Source organism: Panthera tigris, chromosome A1, assembly GCF_018350195.1.
Source record: "Panthera tigris isolate Pti1 chromosome A1, P.tigris_Pti1_mat1.1, whole genome shotgun sequence".
In the NCBI taxonomy this organism is placed as follows: Eukaryota; Metazoa; Chordata; class Mammalia; order Carnivora; family Felidae; genus Panthera; species Panthera tigris.
In genome coordinates, this window is record NC_056660.1 from 177,846,833 (window position 1) to 177,857,941 (window position 11,109).

The window sequence follows — 11,109 nt, forward strand, 5'->3', positions numbered from 1 at the left end:
CAGGGTGAAAATACATTTAATAAAAAGTCTGGTTGCTGTTCAGTCCCACAGACTGTACAGGTCAGAAGGGACCTCGCAGGACGTCTCATCCCACCCCCACCCCCCCACCCCATCCCCCCCACAGGGCCTGAACCTCTCCCATGACGTTCACATTTTACTTTCCTTGGTGATTCAAAAGGTCCTCCTGGGCCATCAGCATGGGCACTGTCTGTGCACGGTGGCCACATGAACAGCAGGTATGAAATCTACTTTCAGCTGAACTACGCTATGCCCTGGGAAAGTCTTCCTCTCTTGTCTCCCTGTTATCTGCTTCGCTGGGATGTTGGAGAAGAGCAGATTGCTTAAGGGCCGGAGGATGGACTGACTGCCAGTTGACAAAATGCCAGATAAGTGAACTCATGCTCCCTGTCTGGTTTCTTCCCCATCTTACATGACTCACGTGGAAGTGAATCTTGAAGCAAACCTCAGCCCTTAGCGGGGGTCACCATCAAAGCTCAGCTCCAAGACCAGACCCTGGAGACAGCCAACAAGCACAGAGCCCCAAAGTGGCCTGCATGCTCTGACTCACCAGCATGGTAAAAGTCACAGCATGTACAGAGAAAGACATTGTGACAGAAAATATCCCATCATGCTTGATGTCTTAGGGCTTGAAATTGACACACTGTTCACTCTTTGCCTTAAGGCATCGAAGGTGCCAGTTAAAATGCACATAGTATCTGGGAATGTTAATGTCTTTTGTTCACTTATTCACATATCCAATATTAACCAAGCTCCCAGGATGTAGAAAACACCAAGCCAGGCCAACTGGACACACAAGGTCAGTGCCCTCCCAACCTCACGGTGAAGTGGATTCATCATTAGGCACCGTACCTTGTTAAGAATCCATTGGTCTGATGAACTTTCTTCACTTTGCAGAATCTTAGTGGACTGGAGACACAGGGCAGGTAAGTGTGAAGAAAGAGAAGGAGGGGAGCCTGGGTGGCTCAGTCGGTTAAGCATCCCACTTCAGCTCAGGTCATGATCTCAAGGCTTGTGAGTTTGAGCCCCGCGTCGGGCTCTGTGCTCACAGCTCAGAGCCTGGAGCCTGCTTCAGAATCTGTGTCTCCCTCTCTCTCTGCCCCTCCCCCACTGTGCTCTGTCTCCGTCCTCTCAACAATAAATAAAAACGTTTAAAAAATTTTTTAAGAAGGAGGAAGAAAGAACTAGGTCACGGAACACACCTGGTGGGCAAGGAGCAGGCAAAGAGCAGCGCTACCTGGCACCAGGGAGGAGGAGAGAGTTTAGAGAAAGATGGAGGGAGGCTGTGGTATCTACCTGGCCATTTGCTGAGGAGAGTGCTACCCTCTGAGCTTTGTAGGACAGAACTCTCAGCTAGACCCTGTTGCTTCTCTCTCCCATCCCACATGAGGCAGGGACACTGAAGACTGAGAAGCCAGAAGAAACAGTGACTGTGACTTTAGTGGCATTAGCTGTGGCCAGGAACCTGCAGGAGGAGGGACTCTCAGAAGGCTGTAGGCTACATCTGTTTCTGGATGACAGGAGATAGCCGGCTGTGGGGTCGGGGTGGGGATTGCATTTGGGCTTCAAAATCTGGAATCCCAGCATTTGAAATGTAGGGGGGAATAAAACAACAATATTGTTTGTCTGAGGGAGCTGGAAAATCCCGAGAACCAGTATCTCATCCCTCCTCCAGGGAAGACAGGTAACGGTTAAGAGCACCGCCCTTTGCCCCAGGCATTGAAACACCTGCTAGTTCACTCTGCACAAATGCGAGCTGAAGACATACCACCTTGGCCTCTGCTCCAGGCACTGAGCACACAGTGAGGTAGGAAACAAAGTCCCTGGGCTTACTGGGGTCACATTCCTGAGGCCGAAGAACATTGTGTCTGCATACAGGACTGTGCTGTGAAGGAAAAGAGAGCTTATTGAGTGGGTGGAGAGGGACAGGAGTTTCTAGGTTATAGACTCACTGAGAAAAGCTTTGTCCCGTTAAATGACATTTAAGCAGAGACCCCGAACCAGCCAAAGTTTTGCGGGGTAATAACTGTTCCAGCTGAAAGAACAGCAAGTCCAAAGGCCAATGACAGGCCTGAGATTCTAGGGTCTGCAATCTAGCGGCGGTTGAGCAAGTAGTAGAGCCTCAGTTATTCCTTCTGGAAAATGGGAATAATAACCCTTATCTCATTTGGAGGCTACAATGAAATCAATGTGCTCAATAGAGTATCTGGCATGGTAAGCCAGTCTGTCAGTGCAGAGGTCATTGTTACTGCTCCTACTGCTGCCACTCTTGTGGTGGTGGTGCCCCCACACCTGCCCCTAGCCCCTAAAACAGCTCCATAGGTATAGATAGGTAAATCTTTGTGATTACTGAAAATCCTAGAGCCAGGCTCCAATTTTCAATCTCCCCTTGTAGTAACTCAAGCACTAAGCATTTCAGATTCTCCTCTGATCTCAACAAGGACCAAGCATTTGAACTCTCAGTATGAGAGAAATGACTCAGGCCCAGAGAAGGTCACCGGCATCCAAACTATCACACGGCAGAACCCCCAGAAATGTGGGCAAGGTGTTTAGGGTGCCAAGAACATTCCCCGCAAAGAAAGGCCAGTTGCATCAGTATTAAATTCGTGATAGCAGAGTATAGGGAAGAATCGTTCTCTGCCTGAGGAACACCCTCTTCTGCAAATAAGGAACAGAAAAGACCACATGGTAACGGAGCATTCAGGTGACAGCAGGGAAATTAGATCATCAGCAGGTTTGTAATTAGTCAGCTTCCCTGTCACAGATGTGCATTAGTGGAAGGAGCTTGGGAAGACAGAGTCATTGCTCTGCCTGATACTGTTTACAGGAATCTTCACACGGCATTTCCAGAGGGAAGGAGGAGAGGCAGATGGGGGCTCCAGATGTCGTCTGTGCCCACAAGAGTGTGCTGACCCCTCTGAGAGCAAGGCTAAGAGGACAGACATGCTGTCCTTTAGAAGGTTGAAAGGCTGTCCTCACGATGAGGACAGTGACAGCAACGTTCATCGAGTCTTACATGTAGAGGTAATTACTCTCAGTACTTTTCCTCACATATGTAATCCTTACAGCACGGTGAGCAAAGTATTATTCTACCCCTTCTATAGATGAGGAAACAGGCCCAGAGAGGGAAAGTAACTTGCTGATGGCCACACAGCTAAGGCAGAATTTGAATCTAAGACCATTTGGCATTTGACTCGAAAATTCATGGAAATTTAGGGGCACCTGGGTGGCTCAGTCGGTTAAGCGTCTGACTTCGGGTCAGTTGGAAACGTTTCCTGGGTTCAAGCCCCACCTCGGGCTCTGTGCTGATAGCCCAGAGCCTGGAACCTGCTTCGGATTCTGTCTCTCCCTCTCTCTCTGCCCCTCCCCCACTCACGCTCTGTCTCTCTCTCTCTCAAAAATAAATAAACATTAAAAATGTTTAAAATTCATAGAAATTTACTTCCTATCCTCAGTAGGGCTCAAAATTAAAGCAACTGGCAGTTTGAGGAAGACATATTTTGCCTTGATTTGAAAGAAACAAGCAGCTATTATAATCATAAACTCCCTGTTCCTGGAAGCATGGAGTGAGTTGAGACAAACGTCCTGGGAGGAATCTTGTTGACAGCCATGGCTGTGGGGGTGGGCGGCCAGGTGGTGAGGGGCATGGCTCGGCAGAGATTCAGTCACACGGCAGCCAGGAGACACAGCCACACGAGCTATTTGGAGAGCAAGAATGTTATATGGGTATTGGGGGACTGATAAGGCAGAAGGGGACACTGAGGAATCACAGAGGTGGTAACTATAGGAAGCAGCTGCCAGCTTTCTCCCTGGACAGGGGAAGGGGACAAAGAACTGGGATCCCAGAACCTAGAAGCCTGGAGGAGGGGCTCCATGAGGCACAGACCCGTTCTTCCGAGGATGGGGGGCTGGCTGGCTGGTGCTGGTGTGTCTGAAGCGGAACTATGAGGTCGATTCTGGGAGTTCAGAAGATATGTGTCAGAAATGAACCAATTGCTGCCACCGGAACCTGATGCCACTGCTAGCTGCACTGGGGACACAGGGCGGGAACAGGAAGTCTCCTGGAAGGAACATGGCCCTCTCCTCCAGCCTGCAGCCTCCTTGTCCCCCTGCTGGCAGAGCCTACCTTGGGGCTGCTGGCAAAGCAGAAATGTGGCTTGCAGAGTCCCAACCAAGCATCACGGAGCAGGACCGAGAAGGGAGCCCTTGAAGCTGAAGGTCAGCAACTCAATGAGTGGTCAATCTAGCTGTCTTCCTTCCAAAATTGTAGAATCCCACCTTGTGCCAGGTATTGAGGGCACACCAGTAAATGAGACAACATCCCTTCCCCTGTGGAAATTGCATTTTAGGGGTGGAGTGGGATAGGGGCGCTCAGACTATAAACAAGCAAGCAAATGTATAAGGTAAAGGATTTCAGAGCATGCAAATATCTGAAGCAAATGGTGACCAGTCTGTATTTTCTAATCAGCGGGAGAGAGTCCTCTCAGAGCTCGCCGAACAGTTCATGATAGAATAACCATTAAGATGAAGAGGGCAGGTTCCATGGGGGTCATGGCCACTATAAAAATAATCATCATGATTTGCTAGTCTGTTACCAGACGCTGTGCTAGGTGTCATATTTGGATTATCTGGGTCTTACAACAAGCACCTGGGGTCAATATTATTCATTACACCCATTTTACAGATGAGGAAGTAGAGGCTCAGTCAGATTTGGTGATATGCCCCAAGAGTTTGAATCAATGGGACTGGTGACTGATTAGAGGAAAGTCTGGGGAACAGGAGGGGATCAAAGCCATCAATAGTTCTAGAAACAGAACCAGGAAAGGTATAAATAAAAAGATCAGGTCTGGAGAGGGAGATGATTTCAGATTTCACATGTCTTGGGGAGAGACACATCCAGCTGGTAGGTGGAAATGAAAGTGAGGAACTCAGGAGAAAGGGTGGGGATTCTAGAATTCTCATAAATAAATGATTTTGTTGTTGTTGTTGCTTGGGAAAAAAAAATAAATGTGTTATCCCAGCAGGCCAAACATATTAGCATTTAAATACAGGCTTACACAGGTGGGTAAAAAGGCAATTTCCCAAGAATTAAATCAGATTTTATTTTTCCTCTAATTCTCAGGAAAAAAAATTCCCTTCTGCTTACGTGGATCCTCAGAGAGGGATTCGCCTTGTTCTAGGGGCATGCCAGCTCCGTGTTCTCAGTGGACCCTGCTGTAATTATGAGAAAATGATGCCTGAAGGCTGATGGAAATTCATCAGCACTGTTGGCTGGACGGCCTCAGGCTCATTTGCGTGATGGGCAGGGCAGCTCGTGTCCGGGTCCGATGTCCTCTGCACTCAGTGTGTCAGCAGATCCACAGGGCCCAACTGTGGGCCAGAGGAGCCACAGTTATCTACAGAACCGGCAAGAAGGAGGGGTGTGCGGCTGCTGTTGCTTCCAGACAGAAACTGAGAAGAGGCCAAATTGGTCCCCGAAGCCACCCCTTCTCCCTCTGTGTCCCCAGTGGCTGCCCTATTGCTGCCCATTGGCATGTCCTGCCCATTGCTGTCTTCTGACCCCACAGCACACTACGCTCACAACCGGACTCGCTCCTGGAATACCATGGGGACCCCTTTATTTTGTAATCATGGAAAGAGAAGAATCAGTTGTAACTGGACACCAAAGGCCACAGGTGTGGACAGTGTTGGCTCCCGGCTGACCAACAGAGAGCCCTCAAAGACAGGCCAATTTAAGTCTCAGGGCTGCTTCCCACCCTGCCTCCCAGAGTCACTGAAAGCAGCCCCTCAGAGATTAAGTCTTGGGGCCCAATTCCTAGATGGGTTCTGGATGCTTCTGTTCTCCTACTTTCTCATGAACGTATGTATACCTGTCCTGTGTCCCCAGTCAGGGTCCTGCTCTTTGCAAATAGGCCGCATGGCTTCTCCATCATTCTCCAGCTCAACAAACCATATCATCAGCCTCTGGGACAGCCAGGCAGTGACACTGGGAATCCTTCTTGACTCTCCCTCATCTTCTTCCTCTCTGTATCGGTTCATTGTGGCAGCTGTAACAAGTCATCTCCTCCTAAGAAGCTTAAAACAGCAGGAATTTCACCTCTCACAGTTCTGGAGGCCAGAAGTCTGAGATTAAGTATTGGCTTTGGGGAGAAACTGTCCCTTTGTGGCCCTGAGGTGAGGTGTCAATAATAACAAAGGGGAAATCAGTCATGGTGCCTAGTCCCTTTTGTTTTTGTGATTCTTTCCCCCTCCCCCCCAACAAGTCAGGGTCCTATCTGGCCAGGTCCTCTGCAGAATAGGGCAGCAGGCCTTAATGTTCATAGCCAGGCCAGAATGACTGGTCCCCTCTACCTTTAAGGCCCCACACCTAGACAGTGGAGAGAATGGTCACATGACCACTCGCAAGGCCAAACCACAGGCAGCTCCGGGTCAAAGTCAGGACAATCTTTCTAGAATCCATCCAGAGACAGTGATGGAGGGAATTGGAGAGGAAGCATTTGCCAGTTAAATAAGAGTCCCTTTAAATATTCATCCTCTTATTGGTAATTACATCAGTGTCCAGAGGGGCTGGCAGAGTCCTGGGTGGCTAATGGACAGGCAGGAGACAGGGAGGCATTTGCATAGGGCACGTAGTGGGGTGCTGAGGAGGGGCTGTTTCCCATACTCTCGTATGATGCTCACTGCGGATCAGAGATCACCACCCCTTGTCACTGTGCCCAGTGCCTCAGACAGCAAAACCAACTCAACTCTTAGAGGAATTCAAGCCAGTGCCAAGCTGGTGTGTTCTGGGAAGGGCAAGAGGCGTTAGGCTGCCGGAGGTGACTCTAAGCCTCCTTGGGTGGTTTGTGTCACTTTTCTCCATCTAGCCTGTAAGTTTGCTCATGGTAGAGAAGGCGTCCGTCACTCCTTTTACAAGTACCCCCAGCCACCGCTGTCCTCAAGTGATCTCCCTGATGCAGAATCAAGACCCCTTACTTTTGCACCACCTTCATGCTCCTATAAGCAAAAGAAAGGCGGGCAGACCCCTGTGTCTATTTAAGCCTCAGTTTCTTGTCTGTGATATGGTTGTAAAATAGCTTCCAGGTTGGGTGTATCCAGATGAGGATTAATGAAATAATACATGAGAATTACATTTCTAAATTGCAAATTGTACATAAGCATTAAATGGCGTAGTGCTTAAGAGACAGTGCCCAGCTCCTACACCTCCAACTTACGTGACTTTAGACAAAGGAAATCATTTAAGCCTCAACTTCCCCATCTATAAAATGAGGGTAATAACTACTGATCAAATGATTATTGTATCCAGTGAAAAATGCATGTAGTATCTGGCACATAGTAAGTGCTCAAATAATGGCAGCTATTATTATCTGCAGTCACTGTTGTTGTTATTGTTGTAATGCTAACCAGAGAGCACACTATACAGGTGAAGAACCTGAGACCCATAACTGGCCTGTCTGGAGTGTTCTGATCCCACATGGAATTATCTGAAATCTCGAATTACTGGGAGTCTTGCCTCCTTACTACTCACAGCTCTTGTCTGCCTCCTTACCACTCACAGCTCTTGTCTCTCTCTGGCCAGGAGTCTGAGAGCTAGGTGTCCTTGGGTTTCAGAGGTTCCAGAGCAAAAGCACAAAGGACTGGATGTAAGGTGAGTTTCCTGGGTCCCCTTCCTTACGTGGCTTCAACTTAGCTTGGAAAGGATGTGGGTCCTGCGTCCCTAACAGTGAATTCTGTCCTCACAGGACATACCTTTAATAAGATGCTGCCATGTAGATGGAAAAATGCTTGAGTTTGATTCTCCAACTTCCAGATGGGGAGCAGAGACCCCTCAAAAGTAACTGTGCAGTGGAACAAGGAGAGGCATTGGAGCCCCTCTCTGGGCCCTTCCACATCTCCCCCTGCTCTAGTGTCCCTTCAGCCTTCACTCTCTCCTATCTCTGGTCCACATGAATGGGGAGCCCGGAGAGAAATAAAAATGTAGTGAAGAGAAACACGTTATTATCCCATTGGCTGTCACCTAAATTCCTTTCAGGGAAGGACTTGTCTTTGTTGGGGTCTCGGTCCTGAATGTCGCCTTGATAAACAAAAGTTGACAGAAGACACAGAAAGAAATATTTAAACTTCTCTGTTATAGGAACAAGCAGGAATTGGGATGGGAGAGAACTGATGAGGACTTAGGAACGAGGAGAGGGAGGTTGACCTGAAGGTACCAGAAGTAGCCAGAGGACGTCTCGGAGGATGCACGTCTGACACAGACAGTCATCTGTGTGGTAAACTTCCTCTGTTTCTTATGAAGATGGCTACACACAAGGGATTGTCAGATTTTTTTTTTAATGAAAATTAGGACAAGGGGCCATATTACAAATTCAGATAGATTTGATGTACAACAGGTCCAGGGTACATAGGAAACCGGGCGGGTCCCTAAACTGGCTTAATTCAGTGGAAGCAGGTGCTCAGAGGTCCAGATGACTGGGAAAAACTCTACCCTACCCATAACCCCCCACCTCTGCATAATAGCAGAGAGGTTCAGAGGGGAAGGGGTCTGCTACTTGGTGGGGGGACATTCAGGTAAAAGCCATTTGAGTCTTGAAGGATAAGGCATCTGAGCTGACTTCTCTGTTTCAGACATAATAGAAATATCAACAACAGCTTGTGTATGATACTTCCCAGAGTGCTTTCCCATATTTTGTCCATTTTAACCTCAGTCATTTCAATTTTTAGACAAGGAGACTGCAGCCCTGAGAGGTCATGTGACTTGTTCCCAGGTACACTGGCCAGGGTCTGCTCCTCACTGCTGTTGGGACCTCTGCTGACTCAGCAGAGCCTAGGCATCTGGTTGCAATAGTTTGCTAATCATTAGGATGCTAAGTGGTTCCAAAAATACTGGGTGGTGTTTCCAGGAGGCAAAGCTGAGCCTGGAAATGGGAGTCAGGACCAATCTTTGCCATGATCTACACACCCCTGCCCCTAGCCCAGGGGTGGTGGTGGTGGTGGTGGGCAGGCTGGGGTCCAGGGCAAGCCCAACAGGCCCAGAAGAAAAAGAAGTATGTGCCTGGTGTGGCAAAAAGGAAGGTGAGGAGGCCACCTCCAGCGGAGGCCTAGGGGTTGAGCTACATGGGGCTAGACCCAGGGATCTGTACGTGCACAGCTGGGGAAGTTCAGGTTAGAGGCAAGTACCACAAAAGAGTGAGCATTCCAGACAGCTCTGCTGCAGAGTTGTTGCTGTCCTTGGTAGCCACAGGAGGTGCCATTTTTGACCAGGACTCACTCAACCCCATCATCTTCTTGATGGGAAGGAAGTTCTTTCGAGGTTGCTTTGTGCCTAAGATGCCGGTGTTTTCTGCACTGCTCCACCGCCTCACTAGAGGGAGCCCAAGTTCCCGCTCCCCACCTGCCACCCACTTGGCCAGGTATAGCCTCCCTGCTACCCCAGAGAGGATGTGGGTCTGGGCAGCCCTCCGTCCTAGCATTGGGGAGGTCTCAGCCGACTCTAGAAAATATTTTCAGGAATCACAGGCAGCAAAGGCTAGATTTGACCACAAAATGAACGCTGTTTCTCCTCACAGTTTGCAAGAACTTAGGACACCCACACTGAACCTTCTGGTCTCTATTCTACCCTAAGCCTGTTCCCCCACCCCCGCATCAGAGGTCTTCTTAGCAAGTCCCACCAAGCACAGAGTCCCAGAAACCCTGACACAGGATGGGGGATGGGAGAGGCTCCAGCTGTGTGCTTGCAACAATAAGACCTATCACCTGTCAAGGAGGCAATTTGATGGTCAGACCCATGGGCTCTGGAGTCAGATGGTTTCATTTCCAAATTTCCCCCAATTAGATTTGATTGCCAAGAGACTAGGAACATTGTCTATCTCGTGTACCACAAAATCCCCAATGCCTGGAATAGAGTCTGGCACACAAAAAGCAGTCGATATTTTATGAATAAACCAGTGGCTGTGACCTTCCTGCTTCTTTAACCTTGCACCAGCTACCTCATCTCTTTGAGCCTCAGTTTCCCCTTCTGTAAAGCAGGACAAAAGCATACTTACCAGACAGGAGGTGGTGAGGACTCGTGAGTATGCATATAGTATCCAGTAAGTCTCTGACAACAAATAGCGGTGACTAGCAGTTCATGTGGGCTGGCCACTCTCTGAGGTCCTGTGTGGCATTCATGTGTGTACATGTGCTTGTATGTATGCACATAATCCCATGTTGTCCTCCCAGGAGGACGGTTCTATTATGATCTTACTTTTACAGTTGAGGAAGCTGAGGCACAGAGAGGGGCTGCGTGTGTCCAAAGGTGTTCTGCTTGGTAAGTGGTGGCAGAAGCGGATTTCTAAGCCGAGTAAGTCTGACTCCACAGCTTTGCTCTCAGGCTTAGAAACTGCTTGCTTAGAGTCCTTCTGGATCTGGTCATCTGCAAACGACAACGTACTGTTTTGGGTCATTTTGTGCAGAGGACAAGGCAAGTCTCCAGCCATCCTTTTCTGCACCTGACACTTCTAAAGCCAATGACCACAAGCACCCAAGAGCTGATGAATTGAGTTGCCCAAGGACGTGACGATCAATTGCTAAGTGTCAGACATGGGGCCCTGACTTGCATCTTGCTGCTAGGTGGAAATAGGATGGGCTCAGGAGTTTACTGGCTTTCAAACTTGGGCCTCCATCAGAATCTCCCAGGCTGCTAGTCAACTGTAGATGCCAATGCCTATGCCCAGCTGGCAGATGCTGATTCTGTAGGTAGACTTTGGGGCCTAGAATCTTTGACAAGCACCCTGGGTAATTCTGAGCAAGTGTTCTTGGGAAACACTTTGGGAAATTTGAAAAAAGAAAAAGAAAAAAGATCTACTAAATGGGTATGTACTCGGGAGGGAAGGAATGAACAGGCTTGTTTTGGCTTTTCAAGAAAGAGAGAAATGCCAAAGAGATGTTAGTCTATGGGTAGTTCCCCCTGCCCCCGCCACTGCCAGCCCCCATCCCCCCACCCCCCCAGGCACCATTCCCAAGGCCCACCCTCCAAGGGAAGTGCTGAGTCGCCTCCAAGGCAGCCACCCAGCCCTACCAATGGACAGAGAACATTAAGCCCAGATAAAGGGA